Source organism: Tachyglossus aculeatus, chromosome 3 (assembly GCF_015852505.1).
Source record: "Tachyglossus aculeatus isolate mTacAcu1 chromosome 3, mTacAcu1.pri, whole genome shotgun sequence".
In the NCBI taxonomy this organism is placed as follows: Eukaryota; Metazoa; Chordata; class Mammalia; order Monotremata; family Tachyglossidae; genus Tachyglossus; species Tachyglossus aculeatus.
Genome location: NC_052068.1, coordinates 58,015,359 through 58,025,710, shown reverse-complemented (window position 1 = coordinate 58,025,710; position 10,352 = coordinate 58,015,359). Strand labels below are relative to the sequence as shown.

At 41.9% G+C, this 10,352-nt stretch overlaps 1 non-coding gene across 1 annotated transcript; it reads right to left on the bottom strand.

Moving 5' to 3' along the window:
- Positions 1 to 9,085: 9,085 nt before the first annotated feature.
- LOC119926085 lies at positions 9,086 to 9,223 on the bottom strand. The gene has a single exon (XR_005449997.1). It is a non-coding gene; the product is annotated as a small nucleolar RNA SNORA7 (small nucleolar RNA).
- Positions 9,224 to 10,352: the final 1,129 nt, after the last annotated feature.

Sequence of the window (10,352 nt, the reverse complement as noted above, 5' to 3'; positions counted from 1 at the left end):
TAGAGAGGTGAGGTAGATGGAGGCAAGGAGATTGATTGCTTTAAGGCCAGTAGTAAGGAATTTCTGTTTGAGGAGGTGGATGGACAACCACTGGAGGTTCTTGAGAAGAAGGAAATGTAGACTGAATGCTTTTTGTAGAAAAATAATCTGGGTAGCAGGTTGAACTATGGACTGGAGTGGGAAAAGCAGGGAAGTCAGTGAGGAGACTGAACTCAAATCTTCACTGGAAGTCCGTATGCTTCCCTTTGACTCAAAATTTCAGCTCAGTGATTGGGTGCTACTGGGGGGAAGTCAAGTCACACAAATCTCCAAGACCAACTTTGCCACCCTGCTGCAATAATACATCAGATGACTTCCCCTAGGCATGTTAAGAATTACAATGCAGCTGCTGGTGGGAAATTAGCTAATAACACAAACACTTTGCCCTTGTATGGCCTTTTATTCATGGCATTCTAGTCTGGAAGTTGTTGTTGAATTTATATTCAATGTGCCAGACTGTCACAGAGTGGCAATGTCACCCACTGCCTTGATAGAGGCTGTCACCATGGGGAGATGTTAACAACAGAGAATTCCTGGAGATGCTCTTTGTTTTGTTGTCTGTCTCGCCTTTCTAGACTGTGAGTCTGCTGTTGGGTAGGGACCATCTCTTTATGTTGCCAATAAGCAGCGGGGCTCAGTGGAAAGAGCCTGGGTTTTAGAGTCAGAAGTCATGGGTTCAAACCCTGGCTCTGCCAATTGTCAGCTTTGTGACTTTGGGTAAGTCACTTAACTTCTCTGGGCCTCAGTTACCTCATCAGTAAAATGGGGATTAAGACTGAGCGCCCCCTGTGGAACAACCTGATTACCTTGTAACCTCCCCAGTACTTAGAACAGTGATTTGCATATAGTAAGTGCTTAATAAATGTCATTATTATTATTATTATTATTATTACTTCCCAAGCACTTAGCACACAGTAAGCACTTAATAAATACAATTGAATGAATGAATGAGACTTGGTGGAGGGTGGGATGGGGAAGTCAAAAGTGAGTTTAAAAGACAACCCTTAATTTCCTAATCACTTGAAAGGATGTAAGGTATTAGGTATCAACCAATGTGGTTTCAGAAAAAGGAGTTCTCTAAAAATTGGCCGTTGATGGTGAAATTAGAGCCACCATATGGAAGAACAGGCATGGAATCTCCATTTTACAGATGAGGAAACTGAGGCACAGAAGTTAAATGACTTGCCCAAGGAAGTCCTCTGGCTCCCAAGCCCATGTAAGCAGCTAACAAATACCATAAAATAGACCTTCACAAGTTTCTCATGTCCACCCAATTGACTTTCCTCCTGAGATTGAATGGCAGGCTAACAGCACTTAGAACAGTGCTTGGCACATAGTAAGTGCTTAACAAATGCCATAATTATTATTACATGAAGGAAAATAAGAGGTGAAATCTCTCTGGACTTGAATAAGGCTCTTGATTTGTACCCACATAGCATGTCTATGCTCCACAGGGAAGGGATGGGTTGAAATCAGTACTCTCCAAGTGGTACCCAAAAAGAGGTTCAGGCTCACTGATCAACAGATGTGCTGGTAAAACCATAGCAGTTCTGTCTCTGTGCTCTCCTTAAAATTTCAGCAGTAATAAACATGGTATTTGTTAAGCACTTACTATGTTCTGAGCACTGTACTAAGCTCTGGGATAGACACAGTATAATCAGGTTGGACACAGTCCTTGTTCTAGATCAATGCTCTCTGAGGCAGAGACTGCCTCTTTTTTTAAAGTTAATGTATTTTCCCAAATGCCCAGCATGCAGAAAACATCCAATACAGTGCTCTGCACAGAGCAGTCACTCAGTAAATACTTTGGGATTAATCTTTTGCAGGTAAATATATTTTTATATTTTCTCAGATTAAATGAATTAATCTCAGGAGAGGGTCGGGCCCGCCTCCCTAAAGAAATTGTGGCCTTGGTTTTTAAACTCTAACTCATGACTGTGAGAATGGAAAGGAACATAATAAGAATGGCTTCAGACTCAGAGCTTGGTTGGGCATCTGGCCGAGAATGTCTTTGACCGATCAATCAATTATATTTATTGACAGACATTAATATAATTGAATTACTTGCAGGTATGTACATAAGTGCTAGGATAGAAAAAGCCAATGCTTGTATCCAACAAAAATTCCAAACTCACTTGCAGCATGGTTCAGTGGCAAGAGACTGGGCTTTGGAGTCAGAGGTCATGGGTTCATACTCTGGCTCCACTGCTTGTCAGCTGTATGACTTTGGGCAAATCACTTAAATTCTCTGTGCCTCAGTTACCTCATCTGCAAAATAGGGATTAAGACTGTGAGCCCCATGTGGGACAACCTGATGACCTTGTAACCCCCCCCCCCCCCAGTGCTTAGAACAGTACTTGGCACCTAGTAAGCACTTAACACACATCATCATTATTATTATTACCAACTCTGTACTGGACTCTCCCAAGTGTTTACTTAGGCACAGTAAGTGCTCAACAAGTACCAGTGATAAAGTGGCCAACTTAATGCTTGGGGGGAGCTACTGGCATCAAATACTTATCACACAAATGCTGTAACAAATAACCATTACTCTACTATGTCCGTCTTTGTTTACCCCAGCGCTTAGTACGGTGTTCGGCGTATGATGAGTCCTTAACAAATGCCACTACAGCCCACTGGTTTTAGGAGGTTTTCTCACAGTACATTATAAAACAAGTCTCTATCCTGCTTTAGACCATTTAAATGCTCTTATATAGGGTACTACCTCCCCACCAGCTGGAGCAACATTTTTCAGGCTCATCATGGTGATCAGATTTTTTTTATGATAAGATCGGCGATTCTATAGAATCTTCACTAATGGTATTTGAGTGCTTACTGTGTGCAGAGCACTGCAGTAAGGACGTGGGAGAGTACAGTACAACAGAATTAGCAGGCACATTCCCTATCCATAAGAAGCTCACAGTCTAGAGGATGGTGGCCAAGTCTTACTTCAAGTAAAGATCATGCTCAGTGATGTGGAGTGATGTCTTTTATTTTCCTGTCCTTCATTCAATTGTATTTATTGAGCACTTGGTGCAGAGCCCTGTACTAAGCACTTGGGAGAGTACGATATAAGAATAAACAGACACATTCTTCGCCCACAACAAGCTTATTTCAGCTGAGATTGGGACAACCTAGGCCAAAATCCAAGATGCAGGGGTCATTTTATGATGAATTATTAATTTTGCAAAAGGACTTGGATCCAAACTGTTAGGATACAGCCTCTTTGTTTGAATGATAATTAATAACAATATGGTACTTGCTAAGCACTTACAATATGCTAAGTGCTGGGTTAGATACAAGTTAATAAGGTTGGACACAGTACAGGTCCCACATGAGACTCACATCTTCAATCCCCATTTTACAGATAAGGTAGCTGAGGTCAAAAGAAGTTAAGTGACTTGCCCAAGGCCACACAGAAATGTATTTGTGGCCCTGATCTTGTGCTGTTTTTCACTGAGTTGGCCCCACTACCATTTTACAGGGGAACCTAAAGAGAAAGGCGGGTCCTGGGCCTCCATGGTCATAAGAAGCAGCGTGCCTCAGTGGAAAGAGCCTGGGCTTTGGAGTCAGAGGTCATGGGTTCAAACCCCAGCTCTGCCAATTGTCAGCTATGTGACTTTGGGCAAGTCACTTAACTTTTCTGTGCCTCAGTTACCTCATCTGTAAAATGGGGATTAAGACTGTGAGCCCCCTGTGGGACAACCTGATCACCTTATAACCTCCCCAGCGCTTAGAACAGTGCTTTGTACATAGTAAGCACTTAATAAATGTCATTATTATTAATATAACCTTAGCTCTTAACTATTGGTTTGGAGCAGGTGGAAGTGGGGTGAGAAAAGTGTTTATTGTCATTTTTATAATTATTAGACTAATTCTCACCAGTTTAGTACAGGACTCTGAACCCAGTAATACTATTGCTCCTAATAGGCTCAATTGTTTTGGCTTTTAACTTTTATAGATTACTCCCTCAAAACTTTTTGTTGTTGCTGTTTGGAGGAAGGAGGGAACATTAGCATTTGTCCAGAGTTTTGTAAAGGGTTTCACTATTTCCTCTTTTCTGGGGGTAACATTTATAAAAGGTTTCCTCATTTCTTGGAATGGTCTATTTTTATTCCTCTTACCAAATTTAAAAAAAAGGAAACTCCCTATGTACAGAGAGAGGGGAGAAGTCTCTCCCTTATACCAGCTGCCTCTTTCGATGGCACTGTTGTTTTAAAAACAAAAGATCAAAAGAAATGCCATTTGAGTTAGACCAGTGCTGAACCTGTCAGAATTGTGTCTGTCAATAGCACCCAAGTGTTCTGAGAGAAACAGTGAAGTCATTGCAACCTTCTGGATGGAAATATTATTATTATTGTACTATTACTATTATTGTTAGTAGTATATTTCTATGGTATTTAAGCACTTAGTATGTGACAGGCATCATAATAAATACTGGAGTAGGTAAAAGATAATTGGGTCACACACAGTCCTTGTGCCACTGTGCCACATTGGGCTCCCCATTTTACAGATGATGGAACTGAGGCACAGAGCAGTGGAGTGACTTGCCCAAGGTCACACAGTAGACTAAAAGCAGATCTGGGATTAGAACCCAGGTCCTCTGACTCCTAGGCCTATGTTCTTTCCACTAAACCATGTTGCTGATTTATTATTTAATCTTCTTAACTTTTTTGCTCTTCCCATCCATCCTGGTTCTCTTCTTAATGAATACTCAATAGAAACTCTTTGCAAACCTTCTGGCATCCCCTTGCAATTTCCTCTAGTGGCCTAGAACTGGATACAACCTTTATACATGAATTTATTTGAACCTTTTGATACTGACTGCTTGAACAACTTCTGTTATAATAATTGTGACAGTTGTTGCACACTTAATATATAATAATAATTTATGGTACTTATTAAGCACTTACTGTGCCAAGCACTGTTCTAAGAGCTGGTGTAAATACAAGGTAATCAGGTTGTCCCACGTGAGGCTCACAGTCTTAATCCTCATTTTATAGATGAGCTAACTGAGGCACAAAGAAGTTAAATGGCTTGCTCAAGGTCACTCAGCTGAGTCAGGATTAGAACCCACGACCTCTGACTCCAAAGCCCATGCTCTTTCCACTAAGCCATCATGTGCTGTACTAAATGCCAGGGTGGATACAAAAATGATCAGCCTGGACACAGATCCTGACTCACAAGAAACTCCCAGTCAAAGGGGGAAGAGAAACAGGTATTTAATCCCTATTTTACAGATGAGGAAACTGAGGGACAGAGTTGTTGAATGACTTGCCCAAGGTCACAAAGCAGGCAAATGGTAGAGCCAGGATTAGAACCTAGGCCTCCTCAGACACCTGTGCTCTTTCCACTAGGCCATGCTGTTCAACATAGTTCATCATGGTCTCAGCACCAGCTGATTGAGAATATTTTTGTGTGCTATTCTTGAACCTGACACCTGTTGCCCTACATTCCTGTGATATAGCTTTTTTATGGTATTAAGTGCTTAATTAATTTTATGGTATTAAGTGCTTTTTTATGGCATTGAGCTCTAGGCACTGTACTAAGCACTAGAGGAGGTACAAGCTTAGGTCGGATATAGTCACTGTCCCATGTGGATCTCCCAGTCTTAATCCCCATTGTACATATGAGGTAACTGAGGCACAGAGAAGTAAAGTGACTTGCTCAAGGTCACAGAGCAGACAAGTAGTGGAGCCAGAATTAGAACTCAAGTCCTTCTAACTTCCAGGCCCATGTTCTATCCATGTTGCTTCTCAAACTTTTGGGGAACAGCAATTCCTTAGTCCACCCACTTGAAGATTGTGTAGACCTCAATCGTGTCCCCTGAGACCAAAGCATCTTAATCTTTACAGCTCATCCGCCTGCCCTTCTTGGTTCTTCTCACTACCTTTTCCAGTTCTACTATGCAGCATCTAAACACAAAGTTAGAGATTGTTGGCAAATTGTTTGAGTGGCAAATCTCTCCATGTTGTTTTATTCCCTGAACTATTTCCTATTATTTTTGTTGCCTAGTGTTTTGTTGATCTTTTGCCAGCAGCCATCCACAGGGCTGAATTAAGAGCAGTCAACAGGTTTAAGATCTTTTCTCTATCAATTGCTTGTATTTATTGAGCACTTATACCATATTTCCCTCTAGGCTGTGGCTCATTGTGGGCAGGGAATGTCTGTAATTGTACTCTCCCAAGAGCTTAGTACAGTGCCTTGCAAACAGTAAGTGCTCGATAATTATGATTAAATGAATGAAGAATGCAGGGCACTGTACCAAGTGCTTGGAAGAGTACACACAACAATATAACAGACATGTTCCCTTGCCCACAATGAGCTTACAATCTTGATGGGGAGACTGACATTAATATAAATAAATTACAGATAAAAGTGCTGTGGGACTGGGAGTGGAGGGGAAGAATAAAGGGAGCAAGTCAGGGTGATGCAGAGGAGCAGGGGAAAAGAGGAAATGAGGGTTTAATCAGGGAAAGCCTCTTGTAGGTGTGTCTTCAATAAGGCTGTGAAGGTGGGGACAGTCATTGTCTGTTGGATACGAAAAGGGAGGGCATTCCAGGCTAGGGGTGGGACATGGGTGGGAGGTTGGCAGCGAAATAGACGAGACCGAGGTACAGTGAGTAAGTTGGCATTAGAGGAGTGAAGTGTGCAAGCTGGGCTGTAGTAGGAGAGTAGTGAGATGAGGGACCAGGGTGATTAAGTACTTTAGAGCTGGTGGTAAGGAGTTTCTGTTTGAGGAGGTGGCTGGGCAACCAGTGGAGGTTCTTGAAGAGTGGGGAAACATGGACTGAAAGGTTTTGTTGAAAAAAAAAATCCAGGCAGCAGGTGACCATATGGACTGGAGTGGGGAGAGACAGGAGGCTGGGAGGTCAGCAAGGAGGCTGATGCAGTAATCATTGTGGGATAGGAGAAGCGCTTGGATTAACATGGTAGCAGTTTGGATGAAGAGGAAAGGATGGATTTTTAGTGTTGTGAAGGTTGAACCAACAGGATTTAGTGGTATATGGAATATGTGGATTTCCTGAGTCTCAACTGATCTCTCTGAGCCCAATACCCTATAGTTTGCCTTTTTTTCCCAGTGTGCTGTCTTCCTTCTGCTGCCACTGAAACTCCTCTGGGATTTTTCAGCCCAATCCTCTCAGGTTGACCAGGCCTCCCTACAGTGGCTCCCACAATACACCTGGCATTTCACCTTCCGTGACAGCTCACTGTCACCTGCCACCTTGGATGTTTCCCTCCATAAGGCTTTGTCCAGATCATGTTAAACATAACCAATCTGGACACCCTTCTACCCCAACCCTTCTCCAGCCTGAAAATCGGCTAATTCCTTAATTTCTGGTTCCTATTTTTGAGTCAGTTTTCTACCCATGACAGAGAATTCCCTCCAATCTTTAACTTTAAAGATGTTGGAGTTGAATGTACAAAAGGTTATTTTAGTGTGTGTGTATATATATATATATATATATATACGTATACATATATATATACTAAATATATATTATAAAATATATAATATAAATATACTCTATATATACATTGAATGAATATGTATATTCATTCATTCAATCATATTTATTGAGCGCTTACTATGTGCAGAGCATCTTTTCTATTAATTAGATCCCCTCTAACACTAAAGGCCTAAAGGAAGCACAGCAGCATTTTCTAGTGGAAAGAGTGCCAGGAGTCAGAGGATCTGGGTTCTAATTCCTGTTCCACGACTTGCCTGATGTATGACCTTGAGAAAGTCATTTGAGTTCTGTGACTCAGTTTCTTCATTTAAAATAGGGATTTAATACCTACCCTTTCTCTTTTTGAGACTATGAGCCTCTTGTGGGATGGGGATTCTGTTCAACCTGACTATCTTGTACCTACCTCTGCTCTTAGTACACTGTGTGGCACATACTAAGCACTTCAATATGACTATTACATGTTCATTGACCCCTTCAAAGAACTCCATCAGAGTAGTGAGATATGATCTCATGTGAAAAAAACATGCTGTGATGTTCTAAGTGCTCACTGATCTTAAACTATTTTCTGGAACATTTCAGTTTTGCCCAGGCCTAGAGATGTGGCATACCAGTCTATTGCACCTAGGGTGAGAACTGGGACCCCTTTCATCAATCAATCAATTGCATTTATTGAGCGCTTCCTGCATGCAGAACATCATACTAAGCTGGGCTGGGATTTTCACTGGCCAGCCAATCATACTCACAATTGGCTCGTTGTCTCCTCTATCCTGCAGAACTCCGTTGGATGATGTCTGGTTCTTGTGACTTTTTTTTTTTTGATATTGTTAATCGGTTTATTCTAGCTGAACTTCTAGGAAACCGAATTTGAATTTGTGTCAGAATATCTCTAACATCTTCCTTGGTGAAATCCCTGAGCCTCTCAACTGACTTCTTTGCCTCCCTCAGTGCCTCTTTGACTCCATGCTTATCAAAGTATTTCCTTTCTTCTTCTGCCTTTCAATATATTTGAGAAGCAGCGCCTATTAGAAAGAGCGCTGCCCTGGGAGTCAGAGCACCTGAGTCCTAATCCTGGCTCCTTCACTTGTCTGCTGTGTGATCTAGGGCTACTTGCTTCACTTCTCTGTGCCTCCGTTACCTTGTCTGTAAAAGAGTGATTGACTGTGAGCCCCATGTGGGTCATGAACTGTGTCCAACCTGATTCCTGATTATATTGTATCTACCCCAGTGCTTAGTACAGTGCCTGGCACATAGTAAGTACACAACAATAATAAACAAAAAAAAAATTGTCATTTGCTTTGGCATCCCTTGTAAAGTATTGTTCAAATTCCTGTCTGACTGATGAATCTTGTCTTGTCTTATGCTGTTGAGTTGTCTCTGACCCATAGCAACACCATGGGTACATCTCTCCCAGAACACCTACCTCCATCTGCAATCCTTCTGGTAGTATATATCCTTAGAGTTTTCATGGTAAAATTGTGGAAGTGGTTTACCACTGCCTCCTTCCATGCAGTAAACTTGAGTCTCTGCCCTCAACTCTCTCCTATGCTGCTGTTGCACAGTACAGGTGAGTTTTGACTTGTAGCACATTGTCTTCCACTCACTAGCCACTGCCCAAGCTAGGAATGGAATGGATATGCCTCTACTTGACTCTCCCTCCCATAGTTGAGACTGGTAGAGTACTGGAAATTCTCCAGGTGCGACCCTGAGAGGGGGACTGCTGAATACCCTCCTGTTTTTACCTGCTGACACTCTTCATGGGTGAGAATTCCACTGTTGCATGAAATAGGTTTTTTTTTTTCTTTCATTTTGCAAATGTTTTTGTTCCTTGACTCACATCTTATCTAAGCTTCTGTTTCCTTCTCTTTTACTTCATTATGCACTGAGTGCTCTGCTTTGCACCAAATAGGTGCCTTAATAAATACTGTGGATAGATTTTTAAAAAAGTCAGACTTCATGTAGATTAACTCTTCAACTTTAACCAGAACTCCAGAAGGGTCTGAGAATGTGCCCTGTGTTGGGTAAATCTGCATGCATATATGTTCCATATTGGACTGCATTTGTTGCAATGCAGAGTGACTTCTGCAAATTCATCCTACGTTAGTTTTGATAAAGTCCCTTCTCTCTTTTAACTATTCTGTTACACCAGTGCAAGCTGAACTCATTTAGCCTTGGCCTCATATTTGCGAGAGGCCCACACCATCATCTACTTCCTCTGAGGCACAAGTATGGCCAGCTCTTTATTATGATAATAATAATAATAATAATAGCATTTGTTAAGCACTTACTGTGTGCTGAGCACTGTTCTAAACGCTGGGGTAGATATGAGATAATCAGGTTGTCCCATGTGGGGCTCACAGTCTTAATACCCATTTTACAGATGAGGTCACTGAGGCACAGAAAAATTAAGTGACTTGCCCAAAGTCACACAGCTGGTCAGTGGCAGAGCCAGGATTAGAACCCATGACCTTTGACTCCCAAGCCTGTGCTCTTTCCACTGTGCCATGCTGCTTCTCTACCAACAATGGAGACATGGGCCCATGGCATCCTGGGCAAGAAGTTTGCAGCCATGGCAGCTAAACAGGCCCCACAATTCATGACCCTAACAGGGTTTTAGGAACATCTATAATAATAATAATAATTGTGGTATTCCTTACTATGTGATAAGCAGTGCTCTAAGTATTGGGGTAGATACAAGGTAGTTGGTTTGGACATAGTCCCTGTTCCACATGGGGACCTCTGTCTTAATCACCATTTTACAGGTGAGGTAACTGAGGCCCAGAGAAGTGAAGTGACTTCCCCAAGGTCACACAGCAGACAAGTGGGGGAGCTGGGATTAGAACC